Source organism: Ranitomeya variabilis, chromosome 3 (assembly GCF_051348905.1).
Source record: "Ranitomeya variabilis isolate aRanVar5 chromosome 3, aRanVar5.hap1, whole genome shotgun sequence".
NCBI classification, from domain to species: domain Eukaryota; kingdom Metazoa; phylum Chordata; class Amphibia; order Anura; family Dendrobatidae; genus Ranitomeya; species Ranitomeya variabilis.
This window is the reverse complement of record NC_135234.1, coordinates 250724179-250744486: the sequence shown is the minus strand read 5'-3', so window position 1 is coordinate 250744486 and position 20308 is coordinate 250724179. Positions and strand designations below refer to the sequence as shown.

The 20308-nt window shown below is 44.4% G+C and overlaps 1 protein-coding gene across 1 annotated transcript in view; it reads right to left on the bottom strand.

Annotated features, from left to right (window-relative positions):
- CNKSR1 (connector enhancer of kinase suppressor of Ras 1) overlaps positions 1-20308 on the bottom strand; it is a 75843-nt gene that overhangs the window by 32020 nt on the left and 23515 nt on the right. The window lies entirely within an intron of this gene.

Below are 20308 nucleotides of genomic sequence, written 5' to 3'. Positions count from 1 at the left end.
CAATATACTGGGCAATGTCTCCAGAACGTAGTGATGCCACATAAGTCGTTGGAAACTACCGTTTAGCTTTTGGAACACAGACTGTGCTAGTATAGTTTATGAGCAACACTTGGGGAAATCCTAGGATTAGAGAACAGCAGAAAAACCTCAAAAGTGACATCATAGTAGAAATTGCAACCCTCAATGAATTCATCTAAGGCTGCACTGACTATTTTGTAACATACACATCATGCTTTATTCTGGAGAACTGCAAATATGCCAGTTTAGTTCCCATACATTGTACCCCTTATACAGTTTAGTGCCCTCATATATTTTAGCACCACCATACATTGAGTCCAGCTTGTGCTTCTAGACACACCCCATAAATTGTTAAGTGCGCTCTCCCCGCCACAATAATGCCAAACATGTGGCCAATTACTGTGGTTTAGGCACAGTGGGGCATTTGGATTTGGAAGCTCAGATGTCACTAGATTTTAAGGGGGTGGGAGCCATGTCCCTTTTCCAGAGTCTTTGTTCTACCAGTAACGTGGGAACCTCGTATAGTTCCAGTGACAGCTGACGGACCTGAGAGGGGACTGGTTTTGTGGAGGTTAAGTTAGGGGTTTTATTGGTAACATTTTAGGGGCTCACAACATTTTTTGATTGCTTTGAGTATAAGGCTGGAATTACATTCCTGTGTTCTAAGCGAAGAATTACCTTGAGGTTTGTGTATAAATCAAAGAAAAATTAGATTCAGGCAATACCCTCTAAGAAACCACTCACTAATGAGGCAAATGGAGATAGTTTGGGCTTCCTTTGTCATCTGTTCCAGTGGTATCCATCTTTTTAGGCGTTCACAGAAGTGTGGTCAACTATGTCCACTAGAAAAGAGAACAGAGAGTACAAAGTGACGCCATCTACTTTATAAGCGAGTGGTTTCTTCTGTGATTTTGTCTGAAACGCATTATTGTGGATTTACACGGAAACCCCGATTAAGCGCAGAGAGCACAAGATACATGTGAACCGAGCCTTGTTCTGATTTTTGGGAGGCACAATGAACAATTAGACAGCAGAACAACAATAGTTCTTATTTTTGCACGGTTCACAAGTGCAGTATTACCGGGCCAATTTTTACAATTCTGACCACTGTCCCTTTATGAGGTTATAACTCTGAAACGCTTCAACGGATCCTGATGATTCTGACATTGTTTTCTCGTGACATATTGTACTTCATGATAGTGGTAAAATTTCTTCGATAAGACTTGCGTTTATTTGTAAAACAAAAAATGGAAATTTGGCAAAAATTTTGAAAATTTTCCAACTTTGAATTTTTATGCCCTTAAATCACAGAGATATGTCACACAAAATACTTAATAAGTAACATTTCCCACATGTCTACTTTACATCAGCACAATTTTGGAACCAACATTTTTTTTTGTTATAAGGGTTAAAAGTTGACCAGCAATTTCTCATTTTTACAGCACCATTTTTATTTAGGAACCACATCTCATTTGAAGTTATTTTGAGGGGTCTATATGATAGAAAATAACCAAGTGTGACACCACTCTAAAAACTGCACCCTTCAAGGTGCTCAAAACCACATTCAAGAAGTTTATTAACCCTTCAGGTGTTTCACAGGAATTTTTGAAATGTTTAAATAAAAATGAACATTTAACTTTTTTTCACACAAAATTTACTTCAGCTCCAATTTGATTTGTTTTCCCCAAGGGTAACAGGTGAAAATGGACCCCAAAAGTTGTTGTACAACTTGTCCTGAGTACGCCGATACCCCATATTTGGGGATAAACCACTGTTTGGGCGCATGGCAGAGATCGGAAGGGAAGGAGCGTCATTTGACTTTTCAATGCAAAATTGACTGGAATTGAGATGGGACGCCATGTTGCGTTTGGAGAGCCACTGATGTGCCTAAACATTGAAACCCCCCAAAGGTGATACCATTTTGGAAAGTAGACCCCCTAAGGAACTTATCTAGATTTGTTGTGAGAGCGTTAAACCCCCAAGTGTTTCACTACAGTTTATAACGCAGAGCCGTGAAAATACAAATTTTTTTTTTTCCCACAAAAATTATTTTTTAGCCCCAGTTTTGTATTTTCCCAAGTGTAACAGGAGAAATTGGACTCCAAAAGTTGTTGTCCAATTTGTCCTGTGTACGCAGATACCCCATATGCTGGGGTAAACCTGTTTGGGCGCACGGGAGAGCTCGGAAGGGAAGGAGCACTGTTTTGCTTTTTCGAATTGGCTGGAATTGAGATCGGACGCCATGTCGCGATTGGAGAGCCCCTGATGTGCCTAAACAGTGGAAACCCCCAATTCTAACTGAAACCCTAACCCTAGCCCCAACCCTAACCCTCGCCCCAACCCTAACCATAGCCCTAACCCCAGCCCTAACCCTACCCCTAACCCTAATGGGAAAATGGAAATAAATACATTTTTTAAATTTTATTATTTTTCCCTAACTAAGGGGGTCATGAAAGGGCGTTTGATTTACTTTTATAGCAGTTTTTTTAGCGGATTTTTATGATTGACAGCCGTCACAGACTAAAAGATGCTTTTTATTGCAAAAAATAGTTTTTGCGTCTCCACATTTTGAGAGCTATAATTTTTCCACATTTTGGTTCACAGAGTCATGTGAGGTCTTGTTTTTTGCGGGACGAGTTGACGTTTTTATTGGTAACATTTCCGGACATGTGACACTTTTTGATCGCTTTTTATTCCGATTTTTGTGAGGCAGAATGACCAAAAACCAGCTATTCATGAATTTCTTTTTGGGGGGCGTTTATACCATTCCACGTTTGGTAAAATTGATAAAGCAGTTTTATTGTTCGGGTCAGTACGATTACAGTCATACCTCATTTATATCATTTTTTTATGTTTTGGCGCTTTTATACGATAAAAAACTATTTTATAGAAAAAAAATAATTATTTTTGCATCGCTTTATTCTGGTGACTATAACTTTCATTTTTTCACTGATGCTGTATGGTGGCTAGTTTTTTGCGGGACAAGATGACGTTTTCAGCGGTACCATGGTTATTTACATCCGTCTTTTTGATCGCGTGTTATTCCCCTTTTTGGCGGTATGATAATAAAGTGTTGTTTTTTGCCTCTTTTTTTTTACAGCGTTCACTGAAGGGGTTAACTAGCGGGACAGTTTTATAGGTGGGGTCGTTACGGACGCGGCGATACTAAATATGTGTACTATTATTGTTTTTTTTTTATTATTTAGATAAAGAAATGTATTTATGGGAACAATATTTTTTTTTTTCTTTACACATGTGAATATTTTTTTTTCTACTTTACAACATTGCCCCAGGGGGGCATCATGTTATAGGGTCAGATCGCTGATCTGACACTTTGCAGAGCACTGTGTCAGATCAGTGATCTGACATGCAGGGCTGCAGGCTTACCAGCGCTTGCTGTGAGCAGGCGCTGGTAAGCCACCTCCCTGCAGGACCTGGATGCAGCCCCGCGGCCATTTTGGATCCGGGCCTGCAGGGAGAAGAAGGTAGATCGCAGTGTGCTGGGGGTTAATGTGCCAGGGCCGGTCCGTGCTGGATGTCAGCTGCGATAGTCAGCGCGGCCGATCGCATATGACGTACTATCCAGTCACTGGGAATTAAGTCTCAGGTCACCTCGACGGGATAGTACGTCATATGGGATTAAGGGGTTAATGATAAGACAGCTTTATTCTTTGGTTGGTTTATTCTTCGGTTTGGTGTCAGTTCAGTAATACCAGATTTATATCGGGGTTTTCGTTTTTTCATCTTTTGCTGCTAACACATCATAAAAAAAAGCTTTCTTACTTTTTGGCGAACAAAGCTGAATAGGGCTTATTTTTCGCATGAAGAACTGGAGGTTGTTTTGGTACCATTTTGAGGTAAATAACATTTATTGATTGCTTTTTAATCAGATTTTTCAGACGCAGAGTGAACAAAAAGCATTAAGCTACTTACGGGTAGCTGCGTTTTTCGGAGGCCCATGACAGCACTACGAGAGGGGATCCGCCCTTCAGGAACAGGAAACCTACAGAGATACAAAAGGGCGGCACCTCTCCCTATGCATCAGTTGTATATTAGAGCCTGAGAGGACTACCGCGGTTAGTAGCACACAAATATTATATACAGTTTATATACAAAACTTAATCCAATACAAATACCACACGTGAGATCTATATATATCTCATTATATACATTATAGGAAGTGCAACCCCCCGTGAATAGGGAGGGAACTAAGGGTGCTGTCATGGGCCTCCGAAAAACGCAGCTACCCGTAAGTAGCTTAATGCTTTATTCGGACTCCCATGACAGCACTACGAGAGAATTACAGAGATGCAAAACTACCTTAGGGAGGGACTATAGCCTGCAGCACCCTTAACCCGAAGGTGAGATCAGAGGAGCACCCCAAGTCCAACCGATAGTGTTTGAAAAAGGTGGAAGGGGACGACCACGTAGCTGCCTTACATATCTGGTCGATTGATACTCCAGATCTTTCCGCCCAGGATGTAGCCATGGCCTTGGTGGAATGCGCCCTCAGATTCTGCGGAGCCGGACCTCCACCTGCAGTATAAGCCAGAGAGATAGCCTCCCTAATCCACTTCGCTAGTGTGAACTTTGAAACTCTAAGCCCTTTCCTAGGACCTTGGAAGGATAAAAATAACGCATCCTCTCTCTTCCAAGCGTTAGTGACTGTGATGTATTCTAACAGGCATCTCCTAACATCTAATGTATGGAGTAGTTCTTCTTTGGCGTTAGAGGGGTTAGGGAGAAATGATGGTAACACTATCTCCTGTGATCTGTGAAAATGTGAGGCGACTTTTGGCAAATAGGCGGGGTCCGGTTTTAGGACCACTCTGTCCTGTAAAAACTCTGTATATGGGGAGAGTCTAGAGAGCGCTTGAATGTCCCCTACTCTACGAGCAGATGTTATCGCTACCAAGAACGCTGTCTTGAGGGACAATAATTTAATTGAAGCAGAATGTAAGGGCTCAAACGGTTCTCTAGTCAAGGCTGACAGGACTAGGTTGAGATCCCAAGGTACCGACCTGTTCTTGTGTATAGGTCTAGCTCTACTAGAAGCTTTTATAAACCTTGATACCCAATAGTTATTAGCAACGTTACAAGAAAACAGGGCCCCCAGGGCTGAGACTTGTACTTTTAGTGTACTCGTGGATAGGTTTAACTCTAACCCTTTCTGCAGGAATTCTAAAATTTGGTTAATTGGTAACCCTTCTTCAATTCTGAAATCTGAAGAGGCCAAGAACTTCCTCCAGGTTCTAGAGTAGATCTTTGTTGTGATATTTTTTCTACTCTTCATAAGGGTATCAATTAAGTTTGGGGAAAAACCTCTGTTTTTTAATAATGACCTCTCAAACACCATGCCGTCAAATGGAGCCCCTTCACTTGCGGATGGGTGATCGGACCTTGATGGAGTAAATTGGGAATGTCCGGAAGTACCCAGGGGTCTTCCACCGACATGGTCCTGAGCCACGCGAACCAAGCTCTCTTGGGCCAGAAAGGGGCGACCAGTATGACCCTTGCTCGGTCCTCCCTTATTTTCCTGACCACAAGAGGTAATAGGCCCAGCGGGGGAAACGCATAAGCCAAACGGAAGTCCCATTTGATCAGGAAGGCGTCCACTGCCAACGGATTCTCCCTGGGATTCAGAGAACAGAATTTTTTTGTTTTTCTGTTGTCCCTGGTGGCAAACAGGTCCACGTCTGGATGACCCCACATGTGGACAATCTGACCGAAGATGTCTCTGTTCAGGGACCATTCCCCTTGTTTTAACGTGTTGCGGCTTAGAAAGTCCGCTTTTATGTTTTCTTTCCCTTTTAAATGTAGAGCAGTTAAAGATAGTAAATTGCTCTCTGCTGTCTGGAGAAGGCGGTCTGCTACTTCCATCAGAGCTTCGGAGTGTGTTCCACCCTGGTGGTTTACGTAGGCTACTGCCACCTGGTTGTCGGAGAGGATCTTGACATGGTGACCCTGTAGATACACGAGGAGTTTTTTAACTGCTAGCTCAATAGCCATTAACTCTCTCTGATTGGAGGAAGCTGATGTTTGAGGGTCCCATAGCCCTTGAACTACGATGTCACCCATGTGCGCCCCCCATCCCGTAGGGCTGGCGTCAGTTGTTATTACACGAGTCACATGTGTCACCCAGGGAACTCCTGCCGACAGATTGCCTTCTACTAGCCACCATCTGAGAGATGTAAGTACTACTGGACTTAACGTCACCTGACCCTGCAAGGACCCCTGTAAGGCTCTATCATTGTCCAGAACCTCAAACTGTAAAGGTCTGGTATGGAATTGGGCCCAACGGACGGCAGGAATGCACGAAGTTAGGGATCCTAACAGTGACATAGCCTGTCTAAGGGTCATGGATGGTTTATTAATCGCTTTCAACACCTGTTGTTGAATGTGGAGTAATTTATCAGGCGGCAAACAGCATTGTTGGGTCTCTGAATTTAATAACAGTCCGAGGAATCTCTGAATTTTTAGGGGCTGTAAACGGGATTTGTCATAATTTATAATCCAGCCCAGATGTTCTAGTTTGGCTATGGCTGTCATTGCTTGCGAAAGGCAATGATCTGCTGAATTCCCCACAATAAGGAAATCATCCAGATAAGGTATTATGAGGATATCGGATTCTCGCAAATATGCCATAACCTCAGCGACTACCTTGGTAAATACCCTAGGAGCTGCAGAAATGCCGAAGGGAAGGGCTCGATATTGAAAATGACGAACCATTCCCTCTATAGACACCGCCACCCTCAGGAACCTCTGGAAGTTCTCATGGATAGGAACATGATAGTATGCGTCCTTAAGATCTACAACTACCATAAAGCAGTGTTTGAACAATATCTTTATTGTAGTATTGATAGACTCCATTTTGAAGGTTTTATTAACCAGGAATTCATTAAGAGATTTAAGATTAATGATGGTCCTAAATGACTTATCTGGTTTTTGAATCAGAAATAGAGGAGAGTAGAACCCTCTTCCTCTTTCTGAATCTGGGATCTCAATCAGCACCTTTTAAGACATAAATTGGTGACTTCAGCTTCCAAAGCCGTTTGTTCAATAGAGGAGGAACGCAAGGGGGTTAATTTGAACTTATCCTGAGGCCAATGGTCAAACTCCAGTCTCAGGCCGTCTGATACAATGCCTCGGACCCAGTCACTATTAGTGATGTCAGACCATGCGGAAGAGAAGGCTGCCAATCTCCCTCCCACAGGGATTGCTAGTCATTGGTCTGACTTTTTACGTTCTTTTGAGGAACGGCGGAACATATAGCCCGTACCTCTCTTGCGTCTATCCTCCCATCTGAAATTATCTCTCGAGGGTGAGGACGCGCGTTTCCTTCCGCGACCAAACCTCCTTCTGTTGAAGGGGCGACGGTAAGATGCTGATGCCAGATTAGGGAACTTCTTCTTGTCATCACTTGCTTTTTCAAGCAAGTCATCCAGAGTTGGTCCGAAGAGATATTCCCCTTTACAAGGAATAGCGCAGAGCTTGGATCTTGATTGGATGTCACCGGACCAACATTTTAACCATAAGGCTCTACGAGCCGCGTTGGAAAGACCTGCTGCTCTGGCCGCCATCTTGACAGAATCCAATGAAGCGTCCGACAGGAAGGCCGCAGCATCTTGAATTACTGGGAGCGCATTCAGGATTGTATTCCTGGACGCACCTTCCTTAAGTTGTGACTCCAGTTGATTCAGCCAGACCATTAAGGATCTTCCTGTACACGTTGCGGCCACCGCTGGTCTCAGAGATCCAGCCGCCATCTCCCAGGTACCTTTAAGAAAGGTGTCTGCCTTCCTATCAAGCGGATCTTTAAGGGACCCCATATCCTCAAAGGGTAATGCGGCTTTTTTGGACGCTTTTGCCACCGCAGCATCTAGCTTAGGGGCCTTGTCCCAGGTATCAACCGCTGCATCCTCAAAGGGATACCTGCGTTTTAAAGCTGGTGGTAACGAGCCTTTTTTCTCCGGTTTCTTCCACTCTCGGAGAATTAACTCTTGAACTTTATCTATCACCGGAAAAGATCTGCGTTTCTTATGGTCTAATCCGCTGAACATTAATTCCTGCCTGGAAGGTTGAGTTTTTGGCTCTTCCAGGCCCATCGTACCCCTGACCGATTTAACTAGTTTATCAACTCGGTCCAGCGGTAGACAAAAACGGCCAGAGTCCTCTTCCGATGACGAGGAAGAGGGAATAGAGCCATAGGAACCTTCCTCTCTTTCTTCCTCCGAAGACTCAGAGATTAAGGGAGTTCTAGGTTTTGAACTTCCCGCCTGGGATAGAGACCGCAGGGATTCCCTTACTTCCAGACGGATCATCTCTTTTAAGTTAGCCGTAGTTGCAGATTCTTCCGCTACCTAGGGTAGGACAATAAGGTGATACCATCTATCCGACCTGATGTCCCTTAACCCCTACCACACCTGTAGACCTCACCGTCTGCTGTATACAGGGGGCACATAACTTTTTGGGATAAGAATCTGGTAAGGGGATTCCACATAGGGCGCACTCCTTATGTTTCGTCTTTGCACTTTTCTTCCCCTAGAATGACAAAGTATAAGGGGGCCCGCGTCACTGAGTGAACATTCACGTAGATCACTTACCAGTGTACGCCAAGAAAGGTACCGGAACACGAGGGGGTTCTTTCCCAGTCGACGCTCTCGATCCCTGCTTGGACGAGCTTTTGCGGCTGGACTGGTCACTCCTGACATGCTCCTTCTCCAAGGGCTTCTGTCGCACCTCCAGTAGCTGAGGCTGCTCACCACCACTCTCCATGATGGAAGTGTGACCAAAAGCAGGGCTCTAAGTCCGATACCTGCTTAAATCCCCCTGGGTTCCGGTCAGCAGGCTGCCTGGCGTCATCCCATTGGTTTCTGCTTACCAGACTGCAGCTGGGAGGTCAGCGGTAGTTAGTGGGGAATCCGGTGTCCAGGATCGATGGGCGCCGCCATCTTGGATAGACTGCGCATGCGCAGCCATCCAGTAACCCGGAAGCGCCTGCCGACTCCGCCCCCGGCGTCACAGCACTCCGGAAACGCTCCTGAGAGCGGTGCAGGACGCCGGAGATGTGCGACAGCGCTCCGGTCGGCGCCGCTCTCCCGTCACCGCTACCCCACTCCACCGCCGCACCGCATCGCTGCAAGAACCAAGGGGGGAGATATACTTACCAACGCCGGCATAGAATGGAGATCAGGCAATCCTCCGGACCCTGCTCCCTGCTGCCATACGCCACCGACGTGCAGTCCAGCCAGGACCACCGTGGCGCCTCCAGGGACATCCGCACCGGCCGAGGTAGGAGACCCCCCCGCTACCAGATTCGGCCGGCCGGCCTGGGATCCACTACGGAGAATTTCATCTGTAGGATCCTGTCCCTCCAGGAACAGGAAACCAACTGATGCATAGGGAGAGGTGCCGCCCTTTTGTATCTCTGTAGGTTTCCTGTTCCTGAAGGGCGGATCCCCTCTCGTAGTGCTGTCATGGGAGTCCGAATAAAACAGCGATTCATTGTTTTTATTTTTTGCACGTTCACTCTGACAAAAAATATATAGATCTGGTATCTCTTATGCTTTGCTACTTTTACAAACTAAAACTAAAATGTTACAACAATGAATTTATTTTTGCATCATCATATTCTGAGAGATGTAAATTTTGGAATTTTTTTTGCCTCAAATGTGAATCGGGCTATAAATGCTGAGCCCCATCACATGTCCAGCCAACAGATTAAGGTCACATGGATGGCATTTATAAAACCAGGAAACACCATTAATGAGGTGACATTTTATCATTCTACAGACTGAATGGCATGCGTATGAAGAAAAATAAAAAAAATGCAATTTTCACTCTTTAAATTCTAATCCATGCTAATTTCTGGAATACAATGGTGGGACCAAAATGCTCACTTCACTCATTGATAAATATCTACAACAATGAGTGCAAGCCATGTTGCTTTGGACAAGTGACCACATTTGGAAAACTATTCCGCGAAAAGGTATTTATTAAGGGATGAAGCAAGCATTTTGGTTTAGTCTATACTCCCATCGTTACAAATATTTTAATCGTCTGTGCTCCTGCAAGTATGTGACTAAGGGAAGGTGCCACCAGTTTTCTTGTAGTTTTTTTTTTGTGAAATTAAGCTTAAAATAGTAATTAAAATGTATTAATGCAATGTTTGCAAACATTCCTATATGAAAAAATATATAATATTTTCTTACAAATATATATATTTACCAATAGGGGGATTATTTTCCATTTTAGACCTCAAGCAGCTATAGTAAGACTTACCAGCTTTACTGTTAGCTGGAAAATTGGGTAGGTAACTGCTGTCATCACCATTTCCCTCTTCTTTTGGGTGTTCTAGTATCCCTGGGGCAGAATGAAGAGTAGAATCACAAGGCAGTGCTACTTTGTGGGTGACTGCCCTGTGATCTGCTATTACCAGCAGTTACTGTCTCTCTCTCTCCCCCATCATTCTCTCTCACCCAGATTACATGATTCTCTCACCCCCCTCCACAATGTCTGGCCATTCACTTCAGACCCACAGCTCCTTATCCTATCTTACTGAGGGATGAATCACAACTCCTGCCAGCAGCTGACAGCTCCTGTTCCAATAATGCTAATGGTACACTGTTCCTCCTTGATGTGTCCGCTATTCTACCTGTACTTTTCTCCTGCATTTTACTCCCCTCAGTCTTCAATCTAGGATCTGTTCTGCTGGAAGCAGTACTGCTTGTTAGCAGATCCGAGGGCTTCATGAATATGGCAGCAGAACACTCCCACTATTGTGAATTCTGCAGCCCACAGAGGCATGCCCAGTTCACATTAGTGATAGTTGTATTATAATAGAGAGAGTCAACATCAGTCTTTTATCTGCTATGACCATGGGGTGCCCTATTATGACACTGAAAGTGTCGTGCTGCTACTGTGAAAACAAGATGTCAGCCCCCAATACCCTCTTTAAACTCATAACACACGAAATGTTTCAAATGCATTCAAAACTTGGTTATAACAGCATGTTATGCTACATTACATTGATTAATGATCTACAAACGCGGAACCTTCCTTTAAAAAAATAAATAGATAAGCTTTCCTAGAATGAAGGTACACCATCACAGATTATACAATATATATGTGTAATATTATGTATATTTATTACGCACACCTCACAAAAAGTTAGGGATGTTTGGCTTTCTGGTGAAATTTCATCATGATCCTAAAATGCACTCTAACCTTGTCAGGAGACCACAATGTGAAATCTCTAAACTATACATGACCCCGTGTTCAATGTTTCAGTACTTTTTGCACAACTTGTGCTTTTCTAGCAAGAAGCTTAATGGCAAAATTCACAGGTATTTGATCCATGAATCGGAAAATAAATTTTGAGGGTTTAATTAGAATGGGTATTAAAAAACAGTCCTCATCATGCTGTTCACATTTGGACAACATGAGACAGATGATCATCAGTACCTCGCCGTTGCGAGGCTTCAAGCAGGATGTTCTCAGATGGAAGTGACCACTGAGCTTAAAATGTCAGATTCTGTCATCAACAAGTTGCAACAGAGACACAGACTGGAAGAGTTCCAGAAAGGAAGAGAAGTGAATGTCCTTGCGCCACATCCCACACCGATGACAGCTTCATTGTGAACAATGCCCTTCGGAACCGGATGATGAATGCTACACAACTCCAGGCACATTTAAGGGAGGGGAGAAACAGCCAAGTGTCACGTCAGACCATTCAAAGCAGTTTACATCAGCATGGTCTGCGTGCTAGATGACCTGCAAGGGTGCCTGACCACACCATCATCACTGATGAAAATCGATTCAAGCTGAGCAGAAATGATGGCCGCTAAAGACAAGCCTCTACAACTTACAAACATCGTTAATTCAGTTATTGTGCCTCTGCATGAACAACACTGGCCTAATTTCAACTTCATAGTCGACAATGCTCAAGCTCATTGAGGTCACATCATTAGGGAATGTCTGCTGGAGACTGGGGTACCTCAAATGGAGCAGCTTGCACTTTCTCCAAACCTGAATACCATAGAAAACCTATGAGATCAGCTGAGTCACTGTGTAGAGGTTCATAACTCTGTACCCCAGAACCTCAATGACCTGAGGACCGCCCTTCAAGAAGAGTGGGATGCCATGCCGCAGCAGACAATAACTTAATTAGTGAACAGCATGAGACGTCTGTTACGCCCGTGCCTGCGCCCGTACCTCCCACACTCTCTCTGCTCCCCGAAGCCCTGCCGCGGTCTCTAGCCTTCCTCCTGCTTCCTGCGCGCAGCCAGCACTTTCCCGGGTATGGAGCTGAACGCCCCCCCCCGTCTCTTAAAGAGACAGCGAGCATTTTTTAAAATATGCTATTAACCAATCAAGGTTCCGTTTGCTCTGAGCTCTGCTGTGCCTTGCCTGAGTCCTAGTTGTATACGGCTAATACTGTTTGTCTCCTCAGACTACTGGTGACTCCTTATTCGGAGCCTGGAACGATACCTTCACTGCCTCTACTACTGCTACGCGGTCCAGCCGCTCTACTAACCCGGACCCAGTATCATATTTACGTTGTTTTTTCTTTATTCTAGTGATTTTTGTTTAGTTTGTTGCCCTTGGGTGTCGTTGGAGTCCTGCCAAGCTAGGAAGATGAAAATGAATCATGGATACTTCTACTTCTTTGTATTTTGCCTGTTATCATATCTGCCCAGTTACATCTGGTCTTATTGTATATTGTGCTGTGTATTACTTACATGTATATACGCAATATTGGTTTCTAAAGCTGATATTTATCCATGTATGTGTATATTGTATTTCATCTTCCATTTCTCTAATTATGTCTAATTGTTATATGTATTTTAATATTTGTATGGGTTTATTTGGTACACTTCTGTGTATATTTAGATAATTACATGTTAGTTTTGCCCTTTATTGTTTTATTAATATATGTATTTGTTTGGCATCCTCTGTATATTATATAGTGCTGCTGGTTACGGCAACGTCTTGGTAATTTTTCCCACATTAATCATGGCGGCCGGTTTGATGACGACGTATTGTTCCGCCTCTGGTGCGCTGTCACTTGCCGTCTGTTGGTGTGATCACATGGGGCCCCATGTGTATCCACGTCAGCTGTGTTGTCAGCGCCGGATAGAGGTGTGTTCCTAACGTCCGAGAATCTATGACGACATCCGGTCTTGCCTCTTCTTATACAGCATTGGCACACTGTAGGGCACGCCCCCTGAGGAAGGAAGCCTAGTGCTTCCGAAACGCGCGTCGGGGAGGGCTGAGGTCCATACGTGCTTGGTCCACATACCTCTGGGTAGGTAACGCTGACATGCGGTCACTACATTCTAGCTATATTGCGCATTTGCGCTTGTGATATGGTTGTAGCGTATATGGTTACCATATTTTAGCTATATGGCGCACTTGCGCTTGTGATGTGTTCGCAGCATATGTGGTTCCTCATTTGCTATGTGTTTTTTCACCACCTACTCCTGTCATGCCCCTGTTTTGTACCTTGGTATATGTAGTTTTAATTAATAAAGACATTTTCATTAGTTTGTGTTATTCATGGACTTTTTTTCCACCAATTTGTTTGTGGTTCTATTAGAGTTTTTTGGTGGGTCCGGATTTGTCCCATGATTTGGGTGTGAACGCCTTTCATTTACTACACTGGTAGCTATCTTATGATACCATGTGGCATTCCTCCCATTGTGTGCGTTTATCTGTTTATTATCCAGTATCACGACAGTATTGCCTGAGCCAGCTCCATCCCTTGCTTACGCTACCATTAATCCGACTACTACTACTCTGTCTGTTATCCCTGCCTGAATATCTGACCCGCTGGACCAGCTTCCACATTTCCGGGCTCTGTCTGTAGGTAGCACCTGCGTCCCCTGGGCATTCTATTCTGACCATATTCGAGGGGTTTTACTACGGGTGTCTGGGGCTCGCATAGTTACGCCCCCTGCAGTTATCTCAGTTCGTGGTTCCACAAAATTGAAATAAACGAATGTGCACTGCAACACCTGTGCCTCCGCTTTCATTCGTTACAGTTTGCTCCAGCCATGGAACCCGCTGGGTCCCATGCACCTCTGGCTGCAGAGTTGTGTCAAGAGGTTACTCGCCTGAAGGATCAGCAGGACAAAACCACCACTTATCTACGCAACTTGTCTACTTGAGTGAACTCGGCATTATCTTCATCTACTCCTGTCTCGAACACCGGCTTCCAGGTTCCCTGTTGTACGGCAGGTAAAGGTCTTCGCTTGGTGGCTCCCTCTATGTTTGATGACGAACCTGCTCAGTGTCGGGGGTTCATAAATCAATGCACACTGCACTTTGAACTCCTGGGGCATATATTTGCTTCTGAAAAGGCCAAGGTGGGCTTCATTATGTCTCACCTCGCTGAAGAAGTTCTCGCCTGGCTAAACTACTTGTCGGAGAGAGGGGATTCTCTGGTTTATAACCTTCAGTCCTTTCTAGAATCCTTCCGCAGGACATTCGATGAACCCGGCCAAACCTCCTCGACCGCTTCTGCGCTTCTCTAGCTGCGCCAGGAGAGCCTCACAGTGGCTCAGTATGCAGTACGTTTCCGCACTCTCTCCTCAGAGTTATCCTGGAATGAGGAGGCCTTGGTGGCTACCTTCTGGGAGGGTTTATCCGAGGATAAAAAACGAGCTGGTGGGTTGGGATACTCCTGCTACTCTGTATGACCTGATATCCTTGGCAACCCAGATTGATCTGCGTTTTCAAGAGCGGACTAAGGAGTCTAAGCGGTAGAAGAAACCTTTTTGGATGGATCCCAAGTCTCCGAGCCTGTCGGTGTTCCCAACCCCAGCTTCTTTTCCCGAGCCTATGCAAGTGGATCAAGTGAGCTTGACCAGGCAGCGCCAGGAGGCGCGTTGCATGGAAGGAAAATGTTTCTACTGCGGCAGTTCTGAGCATCAGATCCGCTCCTGCCCACTGAGGCCGGAAAACTGCAGAGCCTAGGATTGGTAGGAGAGGCCACGCTAGGTAAGGTTCATCTCTTACCATCTCTGCAAATGACTGTTTCGGTGTCCTTCGGAACTGTAAAATTTTCAGAACTTTGTCACTTGGATTCCGGATCCGCCGGGAATTTTATCCAACAAGAGGTTGTGAATCGCTATCAGATTCCAGTTCAGCTTCTCACTAATCCGCTACGAGTGACTTCCGTGGATGTTAAACCATTGACCAAGCCCGTTCAGTTCCAGACTGTGCCAGTGGAACTCCGGGTAGGTCTAACGCATTCTGAAAGAATCTGCTGTTATGTTTTGTCCCATCCTTTGCTTCTAGGTTTACCCTGGCTCTGAGTCCATGAACCCATTTTGAATTGGAGAACTGGAGAGGTCCTGCGCTACTGTTCTGATCATTGCATCACCTCCATTTGTCCAGTTGCTCCTTCTGTTCAACCAGCCGCCCTACTGGGGTTACCATCCGCTTATTGGGCCTTTGCTGATGTCTTTGGGAAAAAGGAGGCTGAGAGCCTACCTCCGCACAGGTCGTATGATTGTTACATACATCTGCTTCCCGGAACATCTGCCCCTCGTGGGCGAATCTGTCCTCTTTCCCATGCAGAGACCCAGGCCATGTCAGAATATATCCAGGAGAATCTGACTAGAGGTTTTATCCGAAAATCATCTTCTTCAGCAGGGGTAGGATTTTTCTTTGTTAAGAAATAGACTGATCCTTATGGCCCTGCATCGTTTACAGGGAATTGAACCAGATCACGGTAAAGAATAGATACCCGTTACCGCTTATTTCAGAGCTGTTTGATCGTCTCCAAGGGGCCAAGAGCTTCTCAAAACTTGATCTCAAAGGGGCCTACAACATGATTCATATACGTGAAGGAGACGAGTTGAAAAACAACTTTCAATACCCTAGATGGACATTATGAATACTCGGTAATGCCATTTGGTCTCAGTAATGCACCCGTGGTCTTTCAGTAGTTTGTGAACGACATTTTTAGAGATCGCCTCTATTCATGTGTTGTTGTCTACCTGGATGACATCTTGATTTACTCTGAAGACATAACTACCCATCGGAAGCATGTCTGCCAGGTCCTACAAAGGCTCAGGGAGAACAGACTGTATGCTAAATTTGAAAAAATGTGTGTTTGAGCAGTCCTCCCTACCTTTTCTCGGTTACATTGTTTCGTCCACTGGTCTAAAGATGGATCCTGAGAAACTATCTGCCGTCCTCAAATAGCCTTGTCCGTCTGGTCTTAAAGCAATACAACAGTTCCTGGGATTTGCTAATTATTATAGTCAATTTATTCCACATTTTTCCACCCGGGTGGCTCCCACCTCAACCTTAACCCGGAAAGGCGTGAATCCCAGAAGATGGACCCCGGAGGCGGAGGATGCCTTTACTTCTTTGAAAGAAGCCTTCTCTTTCACTCCCGTTCTCCATCGACCAGACTCTGATAAACATTTTTTTCTCAAGGTAGATGCCTCCTCCATAGGCGCTGGAGCGGTACTCTCTCAGAAATCATCTACCGGTCGTATGGTTTCATGTGAATTTTTTCTCTAAGGTTTTTTCCACTTTCGAAATTATTCAGTTGGAGATCGGGAGTTGTTGGCGATCAAGATGGCCTTGCAAGAATGGAGACATCTTCGAGGGAGCAGTTCACCAGATTGTCATTTTTATTGATCATAAAAACCTTGCTTATCTCCAGCCTGCACAGAGGTTAAATCCCCAACAGGCCAGGTGGTCCTTGGTTTTTTGCTCAATTTAATTTTGTTCTTCATTTCTGTCCAGCAGACAAGAATGTCCAGGTCGATGCCCTTTCCAGAGCCTTCCTGCCACCCGACTTCGAGGAAGAACCTCAACATACCATTGAACCGTCCAAGTTAGTGCCAGTAGCCTCTGTTAATCTCACCCAGCCTCCTCCAGGTAAAAAATTTGGTGTCCACCTTGAACTGAAATCGTGTCCTTCGGTGGGGTCATTCTTCCAAATTGGGCTGTCATGCTGGTCAGAAAAAGACCTTACAACTAATCTCCCGTCATTACTGGTGGTCAACCATGGGCAAAGATATCTCGTGATGGACTTTATTACGGATCTCCCTATCTCTTCTAGCTGTACTACTATCTGGGTTGGGGTGGATCATTTTTCAAAGATGGCTCACTTCGTTCCTCTGCCTGGGCTTCCGTCAGCACCTGAGCTTGCTGAACACTTCATACAGACACATTTTCCGCACAGCCAGGACTTCCACGGGTATGGTGCTGAGGGTGCGCACGCTTCCAGTCTCTTAAAGAGACAGCGCGCATTTTAAAAAATATGTTATTAACCAATCATGTTATGCTGTGTTATTTCTGGCCCTTCTGCCATTGGGAGGGAGCCGGAGCAACAAGTGATTCCTGTTGGTAATTTCCAGTTTAGTGTTCCGTGTGCTCTGAGCTCTGCTGTGCCTTGCCCGAGTCCTCCTTGTATACGCCTAATACTGTTTGTCTCCTCAGACTACTGGTGACTCCTTATTCGGAACTTGGAACAACACCTGCACTGCCTCTACTACTGCTACCCGGTCCAGCCGTTCTACTAACCCAGACCTAGGACAGTATTGCCCGAGCCAGCTCCGTCCCTTGCTTACGCTACCAGTAATCCAACTACTACTACTCTGTATGTTATCCCTGCCTGAATATCTGCACCGCTGGGCCAGCTTCCACATAACCGGGCTCTATCTATAGGCATCACCTGCGTCCCCTGGGCATTCCATTCTGACCCTGTTCGAGAGGTTTTACTACGGGTGTCTGGGTCTGGCATAGTTGCGCCCCCTGCAGTTCTCGGTTCGTGATCCTGTGGTTCCACAAAATTGAAATAAACGAATGTGCACTGCAACACCTGTGCCTCCGCTTTCATTCGTTACAACATCATTGTCAAGCTGTAAATGATGTTCAAGGTCACATAAGCTATTGACACTGACATTTTTTCTTGGGGTATTCGCACCACTGTTTGCTTTTGTTTCAATAAATTAGTTTGAGATGAGGAAATAACCATTGCACACTTCTACTTAATTGCCTTACTTTCAGGTTCAAATGGTCTCTGCAAATCGAGATTCTGGTTTGGCTTTTATCCTAAGTCATGTGAAAAGGCTCGTTAAAGGGTCGACATTGACTTTTAGAATTGCTAACTCCAATAGGTGGCTCTAGAGTTCTAGTCCTCTTCCTCTCTGAAGAGACAATTTGCATATTTCCCAGAGGAGCATTGCGGCTTTAAGTCTCCTCATCGTGGCATGCTTAGCATGTCAATCTCCACAAGGAGAAATTATATTTCTTGGATACTACTTTCATGTTAAAATATCACTGTAGCATGAACTTTTTATCTTTTCCATAAATCAAAATATTCCTATCTTTTTGTGAGTAGTGTATATATAATATATTATAATATATATTTTACACACACATTTATATTATACAGTACTTACAGTATATATTAGGGAGCCAAGGAAAAGTGAACTTTGCAAATTGGTAAGTCTTACCCCTCAGATTTGTTCCTTTTGGCATAAGGATTCACCATGTAAAATATGTTGACATTAAATTTAGATTTACCACTTGCTCAAGGCATGTGAATTACTCCATGTTTCTCATTTTGCACAATATTGTACATACAATAACCACTCAGTTTGTCATCATATCTTTAACTGGATATACTATTTATAATTCAAAAAACATAGAATGGCAATAAGCATTCTATTACAGTAAAATATGCATTACACAATTATATACATTGTACATGTATCAGTACTTAGAAGCAGGATAGCAATCAGTTCAGTCTTTCGCGTAAATATAATATGATCGGTAAACGGTATAACATACCATACATAACGCTGGATATACCAATAAAAGTAAAATAAATTGAGACATCAGTAGGTTAAATGTTTTTGAATATCCATATTGAATCAGGAGCCCCATAAGATGCTCCATACAAAAAATATGCCCCATATAATGCTGCACAAAGGTTAATAATGGCCCCATAAGATGCTCCATAGACACATTTTGCCCCATACAGTACTGCATAATGGGTAATAAGGGTCCCATAAGATGCTCCAGAGATATTTGCCCCATATAGTGCTGCACAAACGTTGATTATGGCCCCATAAGATGCTCCATAGAGATATTTGCCCCATATAGTGCTCCACAAATGGCGATTATGGCCCCATAAGATGCTCCATAAAGATATTTGCCCCATATAGTGCTCCACAAATGGTGATTATGGCCCCATAAGATGCACCATAGACACATTTGCACCATATGCTGTTGCTGCGATTAAAAAAAAATAAAATAAATAAATGACACACTCACTTCTCGTCGCTCAGGCCCCCGGCACTTGCAATATTCACCTCTCCTTGTTCCGACGCCGCTGTGTCTTCCGTGTTTTCTGCAGTGACTGTTCAGGCAGAGGGCGGCGCGCACTAACCACATTATTGCGCCCTCTGACCTGAGCGTCACTGCAGAGGACGCAGAAGACGGAGCGGCGCCCGGAACGAGGACAGGTGAATATTGCGCAGTGCTCCCCCTCCCCATTGTACTCACCTGCTCTTGGCGCGGTCCCTGCACATCCCTGGTTCTCCGGGCGCTGACAGCTTCTTCCAGCATTGAGCGGTCACCGTTACCGCTCATTACAGTAATGAATATGCAGCTCCACCCCTATGGGAGTGGAGTCGGGTCCATATTCATTACTGTAATGAGCGGTACCACGTGACCGCTCAACGCCTGAAAGAAACTGTCAGCGCCCGGAGAATCAGGGACTTGCAGGGAGCAGGTGAGTATGTCACAGCCGCAGCTCCCCCTCCCCCGCTGACTCCCTGGGACAATGACTCGAGTATAAGCTTAGAGGGGCAATTTCAGCCTAAAAAAATAGGCTGAAAATCTCGGCTTATACTCGAGTATATACGGTATATACACACACACACACACACACAGTGTATTGCAGTCGGAGTGCAATGCAATCTAACTGCTGCAGAAATACTTTTGATCCTTCTAATTTTTTTATTTTTTTTTTACACATCCTGTTGCAATTAAAAACGTATCTTGTATGGGGTATTACATGTACCTTTATAGAAGCAAAAGAATAAAAGATAGTATTCAGCAAGTGAAGTTTTTGCCGTTAAAGATATTTTGCTATAAACCATTACATATTACTGTATGCTAATTACTAAAAAATATATGGCGGGAAAATATACAGAAAAAGCAAAGACTGAAACAAGTTGGCAGCAGACGACATTTTAAAAATTTGAGAACCTCTTAAATCACAGTATAAAAAATAAGCATAATTGAGGCACATACT